We start from the raw sequence: 15,698 nt of genomic DNA, 5'->3' as shown, positions 1-15,698 counted from the left end.
AAGCAAATAGAAATAAATGCTTAATAAATGCAGTTAAACAACACTGTTACCTCCCCTTTTCCTCACTCGTCTTTTTCTTCTCTTTTCTTTCACCCTGTACAAGAATCTCCCCTGACCTCTGCTTCCAGATTTGCCCATGTGTAAGCTTTTGTGCTGGTGTGGACACATATGCAAACACACACACACAGTAGAGAAAACAAAAACAGATTTTGAAGCAACTCTGCTTGCCTTTGAACGTTTGCTCTGGTTGTAGCTGGACATGGGCAAATTACTTAATGACTCTATCAATTTTCTCATCTTTCAAACAGAGATTATGATAAAACCTATCTTACATAAATGTAATGAAGTTTGAATGAGTTAATATATGTAGAACACTTAGATGGGTGCCGGGAACACTGTAAGGTTCATAAAATGGTGTTTGTTGTTTTTTTTTTTCCATAATAAACATTTAGATATATGAATAAAATTAAAATTGGATAATATTAACATATATTCTCTTTAGCCAATGAATGAAGCATATATGATATCTATGAGCTATAGTGAATATCTAAGACTTTTGTAAAAGCCAAATTTGCATATCTTGGGCCAATCACTGAATTTATAGATGTAATAGTTTCTCTTTAGATCATCAGAACTAAAATACTAATACATTTTAACTTGGAAAAAGTCATAAATATGCATAATGATTAATATGATATCTTAATATGGAGGTCCATAATAATGATTAAAATTTATAAAAAGCTGCTTCACAATTATTCTGTTTTTATTGGCTAAAATAGTCATCAGACACTTAATTCAGTTCTTCATACAGTTGTAATTTTCTCAACAAGCATGGATTCTCACCAACTAAATTTTTAGTAATTATTCTATGGTGTTCTAAAGTAAAACACTATAGTATATCTTTTAAGATTGGTAAGCAAGGTACTGATTTTAGTAGATGTTATTGGGATTTCTTCCTAGGCAACAGTGACTCCTGTTATGAGCATCTATTGATTCCATTGGTTGTTTGTAATTTGTAACCCACCTTCTGATAGTTGATTGCAGGAAATCCGATTCCTAATCCAAACTGGAATACTCAACTATTTGTCCTTAGTTCAGTTCAGTCCCTAAGTCACGTCCGACTCTTTGCGACCTCATGGACTGCAGCATGCCAGGCCTCCCTGTCCATCACCAACTCCCAGAGGTTACTCAAACTCATGTTAATTGAGTCGGTGATGCCATCGACCAATCTCGTCCTCTGTCGTCCCCTTCTCCTCCTGCATTCAATCTTTCCCAGAATCAGGGTCTTTTCAAATGAGTCAGCTTTTCATATCAGGTGGCCAAAGTATTGGAGTTTCAGCTTCAGCATCAGTCCTTCCAATGAATATTCAGGACCCATTTCCTTTAGAATGGACTGGTTGGATCTTCTTTCAGACGAAGGGACTCTCAAGAGTCTTCTCCAACACTGAGCATCAATTCTTCAGTGCTCAGCTTTTCTATAGTCCAACTCTCACATCTATATATGACTAGTGGAAAAGCCATAGCATTGACTAGACAGAGCTTTGTTGCCAAAGTAATGTATCTGCTTTTTAACATGCTATCTAGGTTAGTCATAACTATTCTTCCAAGGAGTAAGCATCTTTTAATTTCAGGGCTGCTATCACCATCTGCAGTGATTTTGGAGCCCAAAAAAATAAAGTCTCTCTCTGTTCCATTGTTTCCCAATCTATTTGCCGTGAAGTGATGGGATCAGATACCATGATCTTAGTTTTCTGAATGTTGAGCTATAGACCAACTTTTTCACTCTCCTTTTTCACTTTCACCAAGAGGCCCTTTGGTTCTTCTTCACTTTCTGCCATAAGGGTTGTGTCATCTGCATATCTGAGGTTATTGGTATTTCTCCCAGCAATCTTGATTTCAGCTTGTGCTTCATTCAACCCAGCATTTCTCATGATGTACTCTGCATATAAGTTAAATAATCAGGGTGACAATATACAGCCTTGATGTACTCCTTTTCCTATTTGGAACCAGTCTCTGTTCCATGTCCAGTTCTAACTGTTGCTTCATGACCTGCATACAGATTCTTCAAGAGGAGTATGTCAAGGCATTTGGTCCCATCACTTCATGGCAGATAGATGGGGAAACAGTGGAAACAGGGGCTGACTTTATTTTTTGAGCTCCAAAATCACTGCAGATGGAGATTGCAGCAATGAAAAAGACACTTAGTCCTTGGAAGAAAAGTTATGACCAACCTAGACAGCATATTAAAAAGCAAAGACATTACTTTGCCAACAAAGGTCCATCTAGTCACAGCTATGGTTTTTCCAGTGGTCATGTATGAATGTGAGAATTGAACTATAAAGAAAGCTGAGTGATGAAGAATTGATGCTTTTGAACTGTGGTGTTGGAGAAGACTGTTGAGGGTCCCTTGGACTGCATGGAGATCCAACCAGTCCACCCTAAAGAGATCAGTTCTGGGTGTTCATTGGAAGGACTGATGTTCAAGCTGAAACTCCAATACTTTGGCCACCTCTTGTGAAGAGTTGACTCACTGGAAAAGACCCTGATGCTGGGAAAGATTGAGGGCAGGAGGAGAAGGGGACGACAGAGGATGAGATGGTTGGATGCCATCATCGACTCAATAGACATGGGTTTGGGTGGACTCTGGGAGTTGGTAATGGACAGGGAGGCCTGGAGTGCTGCGAGTCAATGGTTCGCAAAGAGTCGGACAAGACTGAGCGATTGAACTGAACTGAACTAAGAAGGACACCTTCCTTGGTTATTTTAAAGAAATTACTTATAAAATTTATTTGGACCATTGTAATGACTATCATATATGATTTTATCATTCTTCTGATGAAAGAGTCTACTTCTTAGTAAATATGAGAATCAGGAAACAATCAGTTACCAGTGAGATCATAGAAATCATATTCCTAGACTCAGGCATTGATTTTGTGATGGGCATCTTACCCAGTAGTGTTATATCAGATTCTGTTAATTATCCAAAAGGTGTGCTCAGGAAGATGCACTGATGCTCTTAAGAAATGGGTCCATGGAGAAGACATAGTTCCAGGCCACAGAAAGAAGGAGAAAATGTAGCTAATGACACCCAGCTAAAAATAAAAGGCAAGAGACAGAAATAGAGTCTTGATGGCCTTATATTCATAGTCCCAAGAAGCTATATGGGTTGCAATTGTATGAGGCAAACAAGTCTGTTTTAGTCAGATTTTTTTTTTTTTTTTTTTTTTGGCACTCTATTGGACTCATGAATTTTGCAATAAGGAGTTCATGATCTGAGCCACAGTCAGCTCCCAGTCTTGTTTTTGCTGACAGTATAGAGCTTCTCCATCTTTGGCTGCAAAGAATATAATCAGTCTGATTTCGGTGTTGACCATCTGGTGATGTCCATGTGTAGAGTCTTCTTTTGTGTTGTTGGAAGAGGGTATTTGCTATGACTAGTGCATTCTCTTGGCAAAACTGTATTAGCCTTTGCCCTGCTTCATTCTGTATTCCAAGGCCAAATTTGCCTGCTACTCCAGGTGTTTCTCGACTTCCTACTTTTACATTCCAGTCCCCTATGATGAAAAGGACATCTTTTTTGTGTATTAGTTCTAAAAGGTCTTGTGGGTCTTCATAGAACCATTCAACTTCAGCTTCTTCAGCATTACTGGTTGGGGCATAGACTTGGATTACTGTGATACTGAATGGTTTGCCTTTGAAATGAACAGAGATCATTCTGTCGTTTTTGAGATTGCATCCAAGTACTGCATTTCGGACTCTTTTGTTGACCATGATGGCTATTCCATTTCTTCTGAGGGATTCCTGCCCACAGTAGTAGATATAGTGGTCATCTGAGTTAAATTCACCCATTCCAGTCCATTTTAGTTTGCTGATTCCTAGAATGTCGATGGTCACTCTTGCCATCTCCTGTTTGACCACTTATTTGCAAATGACCACCATTTGCCTTGATTCCAAATTCAGACTTAAATTGAAGAAAGTAGGGGAAACCTCTAGACCATTCAGGTATGACCTAAATCAAATTCCTTAGGATTATACAGTGGAAGTGAGAAGTAGATTTAAGGGACTAGATCTGATAGATAGAGTGCCTGATGAACTATGAATGGAGGTTTGTGACATTGCACAGGAGACAGGGATCAAGCCATCCCCATGGAAAGAAATGCAAAAAAGCAAAATGGCTGTCTGGGAGGCCTTACAAATAGCTGTGAAAAGAAGAGAAGCAAAAAGCAAAGGAGAAAAGGAAAGATATAAACATCAGAATGCAGAGTTACAAAGAATAGCAAGGAGAGACAAGAAAGCCTTCCTCAGCGATCAATGCAAAGAAATAGAGGAAAACAACAACGGGACAGACTAGAGATCTCTTCCGGAGAAGGCAATGGTACCTCACTCCAGTACTCTTGCCTGGAAAATCCCATGGATGGAGGAGCCTGGTGGGCTGCAGTTCATGGGATCACGAAGAGTCAGACACGACTGAGCGATTTCACTTTCACTTTTCACTTTCCTGCATTGGAGAAGGAAATGGCAACCCACTCCAGTGTTCTTGCCTGCAGAATCCCAGGGAGGGGGAGCCTGGTGGGCTGCCGTCTATGGGGTCACACAGAGTTGGACATGACTGAAATGACTTAGCAGCAGCAGTAGCAGAGATCTCTTCAAGAAAATTAAATACACCAAGGGAACATTTCATGCAAAGATGGGCTCGATAAAGGACAGAAATGGTATGGATCTAACAGAAGCAGAAGATATTAAGAAGAGGTGGCAAGAATACACAGAAGAATGTACAAAAAAGAACTTCATGACCAAGATAATCACGATACTATGATAATTCACCTAGAGCCAGACATCCTGAAATGTGAAGTCATGTGGGCCTTAGGAAGCATCACTATGAACAAAGCTATTGGAGGTGATAAGTTATTTCAAATCCTGAAAGACGATGCTGTGAAAGTGCTGCTCTCAATATGCCAGCAAATTTGGAAAATTCAGCAGTGGCCACAGGACTGGGAAAGATCAGTTTTCATTCCAAACCCAAAAAAAGGCAATGCCAAAGAATGCTCAAACTACCACACAATTGCACTCATCTCACACGCTAGTAAAGTAATGCTCAAAATTCTCCAAGCCAGGCTTCAGCAATACATGAACTGTGAACTTCCTGATGTTTAAGCTGGTTTTAGAAAAGGCAGAGGAACAAGAGATCAAGTTGCCAACATCTGCTGGATCATGGAAAAAGCAAGAGAGTTCCAGAAAAACATCTATTTCTGCTTTATTGACTATCCAAAGCCTTTGACTGTGTGGATCACAATAAACTGTGGAAAATTCTGAAAGAGATGGGAATACCAGACCACCTGACCTGCCTCTTGAGAAACCTATATGCAGGTCAGGAAGCAACAGTTAGAACTGGGCATGGAGCAACATACTGGTTCCAAATAGGAAAAGGAGTATGTCAAGGCTGTATATTGTCACCCTGCTTATTTAATTTATATGCAGAGTACATCATGAGAAACACTGGGCTGGAAGAAGCACAAGCTGGAATCAAGATTGCAGGAGAAATATCAATAACCTCAGATATGAATATGATACCACCCTTATGGCAAAAAATGAAGAGGAACAAAAAAGCCTCTTGAGGAGAGTGAAAAAGTTGGCTTAAAGCTCAACATTTAGAAAACAAAGATTATGGCATCTGGTCCCATCACTTCATGGGAAATAGATGGGGAAACAGAGGAAACAGTGTCAGACTTTATTTTTCTGGGCTCCAAAGTCACTGCAGATGGTGACTGCAGTCATGAAATTAAAAGATGCTTACTCCTTGGAAGGAAAGTTATGACCAACCTAGATAGCATATTCAAAAGCAGAGACATTACTTTGCCAACAAAGGTTCGTCTAGTCAAGGCTATGGTTTTTCCAGTAGTCATGTATGGATGTGAATGTTGGACTGTGAAGAAAACTGAGCACCGAAGAATTGATGCTTTTGAACTGTGGTGTTGGAGAAGCCTCTTGAGAGTCCCTTGGACTGCAAGGAGATCCAACCAGTCCATTCTGAAGGAGATCAGTCCTGGGTGTTCTCTGGAAGGAATGATGCTAAAGCTGAAACTCCAATACTTTGGCCACCTCATGTGAAGTGTTGACTCACTGGAAAAGACTCTCATACTGGGAGGGATTGGGGGCAAGAGGAGAAGGGGACGACAGAGGATGAGATGGCTCGATGGCATCACTGACTCAATGGACATGAGTTTCAGTGAACTCCGGGAGGTGGTGACGGACAGGGAGGCCTGGCGTGCTGCGATTCATGGGGTCGCAAAGAGTCGAACATGACTGACCCACTGAACCGAACTGAACTGTACTCATGTTTAAATCCTTCTTTTCCATTGTCTCCCAGGATTATCGTTCAATAGTTTTTCAATCTTCTTGATCTAGCTTTGAAAATGTATGTAATATTTTCCATTTCATCAAAACTTTTAAATGTATTATCATTGAGTTTTTAAGTAAATGATATTCTTTAAAATTTAGATCAATTTTTAGTTACTCTTTCTAAGTGTTATGTGTTAAAGCCTAAAATATTTTTTTGGCTTTATATTTTTCTGAATGGGTATATTCAATTATTAAATAATCCTTTTTTTAAAGTCTGTTCTTACTTCCAATGAATTGTGTTGCACTTACATTGAAAATAATTGGACAATATATGTGTGGGTTTATTTCAAGTTTCTCTATTCTGTTATACTGATTTATATATCTATCCTTAGGGCATTCTGATTGCTTCAGAATTATGGTGAATATTGAAATCTATAACTATTTCATTTATTTTTAACAATCAATTTTTGACTGATACATAAAATTTTTTTTTAATTTATTTAAAGTTTTCCCTCTATTATTATTTTTGTATTTTATTGTTTTCTTAGACATTTTTTCTAAGCTTGTTATATAAGTTTAATTTCTTTATCAGTTTTTTTTAAGTAATTGGAGTATTATGTCTTGAATTTTCTTATTTTACTTTGTAAAATTTTCAAATGATGTGATATATGGTCTTCTTACTTAGCTGTTTTTCAAATAATAATATCTGGCTGTATTTTACTCTGTATTTCATTGATTTATATTTATTGTTATAATTTTTTAGTTGTCATCATTGTTGATTTTTTCAACATTGTTACATCTCATAATGTAAAATTAAATTTGCTATTATTAGCATGTATAGTTTTGAATGACCCATTTTCATTAATATCTCTATGTGGAATTTTTTTATTCCTGAAAAAATTAGTTAAAATTTCCAGGCAAGAGTACTGGAGTGGGGTGCCATTGCCTTCTCCGAGTTAAAATTTACACATATATAAAAATTATGTTGACCCAGAAGAATATTAATCTTTACTCACTACAAATAACAGAATATGATTTATAATAGTCAAAAGGAAACCAACATTTGCAGTTTAGACAAATAGCATTAGAATTCTCTATAATAATCCATATAAAGAAAAGCAAGTGAACATAAAATTCATTAATTTTAAATATAGAAGTAAATCTGCAGAGGTTAAAGAACATGTGATATATATCTTGTATATATCATATAACATATAATTTCAAATGTGGCCAAGGACTCTAATATTCAGTAATAAATCAATCATAGAGAAGACAACTGAATTTTGATTTATGGAAGAGATTTATGACCTATTTTCTACTTTGGAAGGAGAACATACTGTCATCTAAAAGAATATTTTTGCATATGAGTAATGAATATCCATGCATTCCTATAACCAGAAAAAAACTAATTAGAAAAGATTTTATTTTAGTTGAAAAACAAGATTGTTTGCTTTTGATTAGAATCCCTTTTGCAAATTTTATATCATTTCTCCAGAAGCTGTATTTATGTACCTTTAATAAAATTCAAGCAAATATACCTGTTGGACTGGTAGAAGCATACCTATGGAGACAAAGCCTAAGCCTTTAATGAAAGAAATCAAAGAATCATTATATGTAAGTTTACTACAGACTAACTTTACATTCGTTTCAGCTTCCTCACTTTTACCTATTCAGAGTACTGGGTTTTAACTTGAATTTAAAAATCCATTTTTTCAGACCAATATTTTCCCTATGTATGAGTAGCTCTTATTTTTCTATTTCAGAAATGTAAACATGGAATTCATTCTTCAAGTCCTCACATATGTGCTGTAATCTGGTGTTCTGACTAGGCATTTTTTGCATTTTAGTATCTAGCCAATTCTTGATTTCATTTTTCACTACAAGAATTATTACTCTTCTTTGCATAATGTCTTATATAATTTCTGCTAGGAGACTGACATGATTGTAACTTGAGATTATTTTCTAGTGAAATTGTTCTTGATCTTATTGTTAATAGTTGTTAAATGGATATATTCCTTTGTTAATCTCATCAAATCCTATGCTTAAGAAATGAACATTCTATTTTATATCAGTTATACCCCAAGCTATCAAAGTAATAGGAGGAGCAAAGTAAAATTCAACAAACACAGACTTGATTTTTGAGGTGGTTTCTTTTCAATGAGTGTAGATAACAAGTAATTGATGTTATCTGCTATACGAAGTCCAACTGTATGAAGTTGTATATAACTATATGAAGTCCATAACTTCATAACTATATGAAGTATATAACTATATGAAGTCCAAAGAAATTTTCTTTTGTTGTTATTTTTTTTTAATTTTATTTTCTTTTTTAACTTTGCAATATTGTATTAGTTTTGCCATATATAACTGGGAGAAATAACAGATATTTTGTGTGTTGATGAAAATAATCAATAGAGAAATAGGCAATGAGGGTGAGGAAGACAGGCAAAAATGCAGTGACTGTGCTCATGGGTAAACAAAAGTGGGTGAAATTCAGTATACCGGCCATATGTTGTGGAGAAGGCAATGGCACCCCACTCCAGTACTCTTGCCTGGAAAATCCCATGGACGGAGGACCCTGGAAAGCTGCAGTCCATGGGGTCACTGAGGGTCGGACATGACTGAACGACTTCACTTTCACTTTTCACTTTCATGCATTGGAGAAGGAAATGGCAACTCACTCCAGTGTTCTTGCCTGGAGAATCCCAGGGACGGGGAGCCTGGTGGGCTGCTGTCTATGGGGTCGCACAGAGTCAGACACGACTGAAGCGACTTAGCAGCAGCAGCAGCAGCCATATGTTGGCCTCAAATAGAATAAGAGGTCAGATATGTATATGATAATGAGAGAGAAAGCACAGATACAGAGAGTGACTTGTTTTGTTAATTGGAATTTACAAAAGTTAATTTCTGATTGTTTTTATTTTATTCAGATAGAAAAGCAGGTATCAGGTTTGAGAAAAAAGAAAATAAAAAGGGTCTTCCCTAGGTGATGCAGTGATAAAGAATCCATCTGAAAATTCAGGGTATGCAAGAGATATGGGTTCAATTCCAGGATTGGGAAGATCCCCTTGAATAAGGAATGGCAACCCACTCCAGTATTTTTGCCTGAAAAATTCCATGGACTGAGGAGCCTGGTGGGCTACAGTCCATGGGGTCACAAAGAATTGGACATAACTGAGCATGTACACATGAAAAAGAAAAAAATATGACAAACTGAAGATGTATTTCCAAAGTGGATTTAGTACCGGGTTTAGTACCAGGTGAGGTAAAATTCAGTGATGAGCCTAATTTCATGTTTTTGATGGATTCTGTGTTTTACCTATTTGATAATGATAATACAGGAGGTAGATAATTATAAACACCCAGAATAATAGTGACTGTCTTGGAATTGTTTCTCTGGATAATCATTCTAACTATATTAAGATCACTGGAGGGATATTTTTCATGGAATTCTTTCTAACTTTTGTGAAATAGAAAGAGGATCTTGGAATGGTTTTATAAAAATAAATTGTGTTATAATATACAGGTTTTATGGCTCTGTGAAAGTTACTGGGCAAGATATTTTAAAATTTCTAATACTGGGGAAAAAATCATTGATGAGTTCTAGCAGCTTTCTGGTAGCATTTTGGGGATTTTCTATGTATAATATTATGTCATCTGCAAATAGTGACAATCTTAATTCCTTTCCAACTTTGAGTCCTGCTAATTATTTTTCTTCTTTGTTTGCTGTGGCTGGGACTTCCAAAACCATTTTGATTAAAAGTAGTGAAAGTGGGTATTCTTACCTTGTTCCTGATATTAGAGGAAATGCTTTCACCTTTTTCATCATGGAGGATAATGTTAGCTGTGGACTTGCCATGTATGGCCTTTACTGTGTTGAGGTAGGCTCCTGCTTTGCCCACTTTCTGGAGAGTCTTTATCATAAATGGTTGTTGAATTTTGTCAAAAGCACTTTTTGCATCTACTGAGATGATCTTATGGTTTTTATTCTTCAATTTTTTGATGTGGTGCATCACACTAATTAATTTGCATAAACTAAAGAATACCTGTATATCACTGGGATAAATCCTCACTTAATTGTGGTGTGTGATCTTTTTACTGTATTGTTGGATTTGGTTTGCTAATGTTTTGTTGAAGAGTTTTGTGTCTATATTCGTCAGTGATATTGTCATAATTTTCTTTTATTGTGGTATCTTTGTACCCTTTGGGTATCAGGTTGATGGTGGCCTCACTGAATGAGTTTGTGGGTGTTCCTTCCTCTGAACATTTTGGAATAGTTTAGGACAGGTGTTAACTTTAGAAGGATAGGTGTTAACTTCAGAAAAGTTGCAGAACACAAAACTAATACCCAGAAATCTATTGAATTTCTATACACTAACAATGAAATATCAGAAAGAGAAATTAAGGGAAAATCTTATCTACTATTGCATCAAAAATAATAAAATACCTTCGAAAAAAACTACTTATGGAGGCAAAAAACCTGTACTCCAAAAACTGTAAGATGCTGATGAAAGAAATTGAAGATGACACAGACAGAATGATATACCATTTTCTTGGGTTGCAAGAATCAATATTGTCAAAATGACCATACTACCTAAGGCAATCTACAGATTCAATGTGATGTCTATAAAATTACCAGTGACATTTTTCACAAAACTAGAATGAAAAATCTTAAAATTTTTCTTTTCTTAAAAAATCTTAAAAGAAAAAAGAAAAAAAAAATCTTAAATTTTTTTTCTTTTGTGGAAACACAAAAGACTCCAAACAGTGAAAGCAATCTTGAGAAAGAAAAGTGAAGCTGGAGGAATAAGGTTCCCTGACTTCAGTCTATATTACAAAGCTATAGTAATCAATAATATGGTACTGGCACAAAAACAGAAATATAGATCATTGGAATAGAATAGAAAACTGATAAATAAACCCACACACCCACTGGTCAATTTATTTATGACAAAGGAAGCAAGACTCTACAGTGGAGGAAACACAATCTATTCAATAAGTGGTACTGGGAAAACTGGACAGCTACATGTAAAAGAATGAAATTAGAACACTCCCTAACACCATACACCAAAATAAACTCAAATGGATTACAGATCTAAATATAAGACCAGTTAGTATAAAACTTTTAGAGGAAAACATAGTCAGAACACTCTTACATAAATTGCAGCAATATCCTTTTGGATTCACCTCCTACAGTAATGAAAATAAAACAAAAATAAACAAATGAGACCTAATTAAACTTAAAAGCTTTTAGACAGAAAAAGAAATTATAAAAGTGAAAGGGCAGAATGTGTGTTGTGTTAGTCGCTCAGTCGTGTCTGACTTTTTTCAACCCCATGAAGCATAGCTCACCAGGTTCCTCCATCCATGGAATTCTCCAGGCAAGAATACTGAAGTTGGTTGCCATTTCCTTCTGCAAAAGGACAGGATGGGAGAAAATATTTGAAAATTATATGACTTACAGGGGAACAGTCTCCAAAATATATACACAGTTCATCTAGCTCAATATAAAAAAACCCAACAACCCAACCAAAAAATGGGCGGAGGAACTAAATAGATATTTCTCCAAAGAAGACATACAGATGGCTTAAAGGTACATGAAAATATGCTCAGTATTATTAGTTATTAGAGAAATATAAATTGAAACTACTTCAAAGCATCACCTCACATCATTCAAAATGGTCGTTCCTCCTGTAAGAATTGCCAGTGCCTACCTAACCAAAAGCTCTTTTTCTTTGTCTCTAGTCTCTGAAATTCTTAGAAATGGGCTTTAACTGGGTTGAACTAAAGGAGAGTTTGGAAAGAAGTCACCAGAAGAATGATGGTGATTAGGACTACACTGTAGCTCATGGAAAAGAAAAAAAAAAGTGTAAATCAGTATGCTGTGCATATGAGAAGGTAAATATTGTTAGAAGTGGCTTCAAATATAGATTTTAATTTGGGGATGAATTGCTAACCACCACAAAATTATAATTAAGAAACAACAATTATAAAGAGATACTGCCATAAAAAACCTAAAATATGGCTTTTTAAATGTTTGACTATTACAGAAGTCATTTCTATGAATTAATAGGTTAGCATACATTGATACCTATTAAAGGTACTAATTTTTTGTCTTCTCCAAAATTATCCTCTCATTTTACTCCATGAATCAGGTAAATCCCTAAATTTTTTCTTTTCATTGGGTAGCTTCAAGTCTTCTGTCCTTAGCTTAATATACAATATTGTTTATTCAGGCAAAGTAAGATCAGAGCTGTGATCATTTTTTGGGTAAATATGTTTCTAAAATGAGTCTTAAATATAACTAGTTCCTAAAGAAACCCAAACTTGTAATCTTTTTAAATAAGGCTATTGTGTGTATGTGTGAGTAACTCCACTTTAACAAAACAAAACAAAACACGCTGGGTATCAAGCTTTATATTACCTACAAGGGAAATCAGTTTCATTCTTTGTGAAATAAGCAACTGTTGCCATGGTGAGAATCTGACTGAGATACAGGTTGCTCTCATGTATAATGTTTCAAAATCCTTAATACTTTATCTGTGTGACCAGAGTGTCTGAACACTCTCAAAGGATTACTAGCAGCATAAATACATTCTGTGTTTATGGTAACCATACAGTATTTAACAGATGATCTGCATTCAAAAAGTATCTGTTAAAATTTTATCATAAGTATGAAACTATGCCAAGTTCCTTTGAACAGATACAAAGTAAAATAACTCCACAAGGAACATACATTCCAGCTGAAGAGATGACATACACCCATTAAAATTTGAACTGAGAATTAAATAAAAACATGATACACAGTTCAAGAGAGGTTATACAAAATGTGAGGTATTTGAGGAATGGTAAAAATAATTAGGACAGAATGCCAAGGGGGAAATAAAAATCTCTTAGAGGAGTATGTGAGATTTCTTTAAATGGCTTTCAGTACTCTATGGCAGTTATATCTTAAAGAAGAGGTAAGATTTGGAAAAACTAAATGAAACAGAGCATATATTATCTTCTGGGAATAAATTCAGAGGATCTGAGGAAGCCTGGGGCCTACAGATTGTAAAAAACTAGGAACTTTTACAAGGAACAACAAAACAGCAATCCAAATAATAGAACTTTGGAATAAGGCTGATGCATTCAAGGCCAAGTAGAAGTCCCATTGTCAAAACTTGGGTACAAACTGTGAGCAAAATTAAGGAAGCATTAAATTTATATGACCAGTGCATATATCTTTGGGGCTTACCAGGTGGTACTAGTGGTAAAGAACCCACCTGCCAATGCAGAACACATAAAAGACAAGAGAGACTTGGGTTCAGTCCCCGGGTCAGGAAGATCCCCTGGAGGAGGGCATGGCAACCCACTCCAGTATTCTTGCCTAGAGAATCCTATGGACAGAGGAGTTTGGAGGGCTAACGGTCCATAGGTCGCACAGTCAGACATGAATGAAGCAACTTAGCATGTATATATCTTTGACATTTTCATTAAGAGGACTGGATTTAATGTACAAACAGTGATCCTTTTGTGATTAACTGTTGCCAAAGGAGGTAAAAGAGATTTATGTAAGAAGCCTTTCCCTGGGACTATACCTTTCAAAAAGTAGCCTTATAATTGTTAAAGAAAGATGTCTGAGGCTTAGAGTCTCCCAGATATGGTTCCACTCTCTCTGCCCTTCTACTAGCATGCACTCCATTATCCCACTTCACAAAAGGCTAGTAAAGTGATTACTGTGCAACTGCAGTTTGCCTTTTTCACCCCCATCCATGGATTCAACCAACTGTAATTCAAAACTCTGAGAAACATTTCAGAAAGCTCCAAAAGCAAAATTTGAAATTGCCATGCACTGGCAATGTAACATTTACCTAGTATTTACAACTATTTACATAACATTTATATTGTACTAGGTATTATATGTAATCAAGAGATGATTCAAAGTAGATGGGAGGATGTATACAGTTTACATGTATAAGGGACCTCAGTATCTGCATATTTGAAATCTGAAGGTTTTTCTGGAACTGATACACCACAGATACTGAAAGACAACTGCAACCTTCTTTAAATTTCCATGGATGAGTCCTGTTAATTATTAGACTGAATCTCTGTTTTCTTTAATCCATCTTCCTATTCTATCCATTTAGAAAAACTCAAACTTTGATCACAATTACTACATTCATTTCATTACAACCCATTTACTCCTTTGAAATCTGAAATAAATAAGAAACAATGATTTCTTATGTATTCACTTCAGTGAACATTTCACCACTAGTATCTAGAGACATATCTGCAGCATTCAGCTTTTCTGACATGCCCTCTGTTTGGAAAAACTCCATTTTGTTTCTTTCCACAGCAACAACATGCTAGTTACCCTCATGCCTGTGTGACCCTTCATCTTCATTTCTGCTTTATTTCACCATCAGAATTTGGAATGCCTGTAAATCTTTTCCTTGAATTCTGATGCTTTTAAATTTTTTCCTTAAATTCTGATGTCTCCTGGACAGTGTCCTCTGGTAAAATTATTTAAACTGCACACATACACACACACATGCTGATGATGCAAAGATTCATATATCCTATTATCCGCTAGACACCTTGACTTGAATGTTTTCACCTATGTCTGAAATCTAGTATCTTGCCCTAAATCTTACTCTTAGGTTGTATTTTAGTTGATAGAAACAGTATCCATCTGTTCACCAAAGTGAAAGCCTGATAGGCAAATTTGACTCATCCATTCCTCAGCCTCCAAATATACTAAATCAAGTCTCACAGCTTGCTTCTAGACATTCTGGTAATCTATTCTGCCCAACACTGTGCTGTAAATACTTAATGACTAGTTCTCTGGGAAAAAGTTTAGAGCTTGATTTTTGGCACTTGATAATTATCTTTGGGTAGATAATATCCACCACAGCAGATTTCAAGCCATCAAAGTGATATAACTGAACACATAGTTCATTCAATTCTAATGAGTCAGCTCATTTTCAAGTGGCCAATTTTCTGCCTCACTTTCTACAACTGTTTATCCTTTATTCAAGAGCTATTGAATAAAGGATATTTTGCTTTGCTAACATGCTAGTTTACTATGCTACTTCAACCGCTTCCTAACAGGCATCCTTGCCTCAACTGTTGTCGCTTAATAATTCATCTTCCATCCTGCTTGCAGAAATTTTCCTAATACATAAACTTGATCTTTTCACTTTATTGTCTAAATCACATCAGTGGCTTCCTGCTAACACATTCACATAGTCCAGAAAAGGAGAAATGATTGTAAGGTTTCTCATGGTTTGGTAGGTGTTGTCTCATAAGCATAATCTTTTCAACCACCTATATTGCACTTCTGTCATTCCACTTATACACCATGAAGTTGTCCCCTT

This window comes from Bos mutus, chromosome 3 (genome assembly GCF_027580195.1).
Source record: "Bos mutus isolate GX-2022 chromosome 3, NWIPB_WYAK_1.1, whole genome shotgun sequence".
Lineage (NCBI taxonomy): Eukaryota > Metazoa > Chordata > Mammalia > Artiodactyla > Bovidae > Bos > Bos mutus.
The sequence above is the reverse complement of the archived record's forward strand: the minus strand, read 5'-3'. Positions refer to the sequence as shown.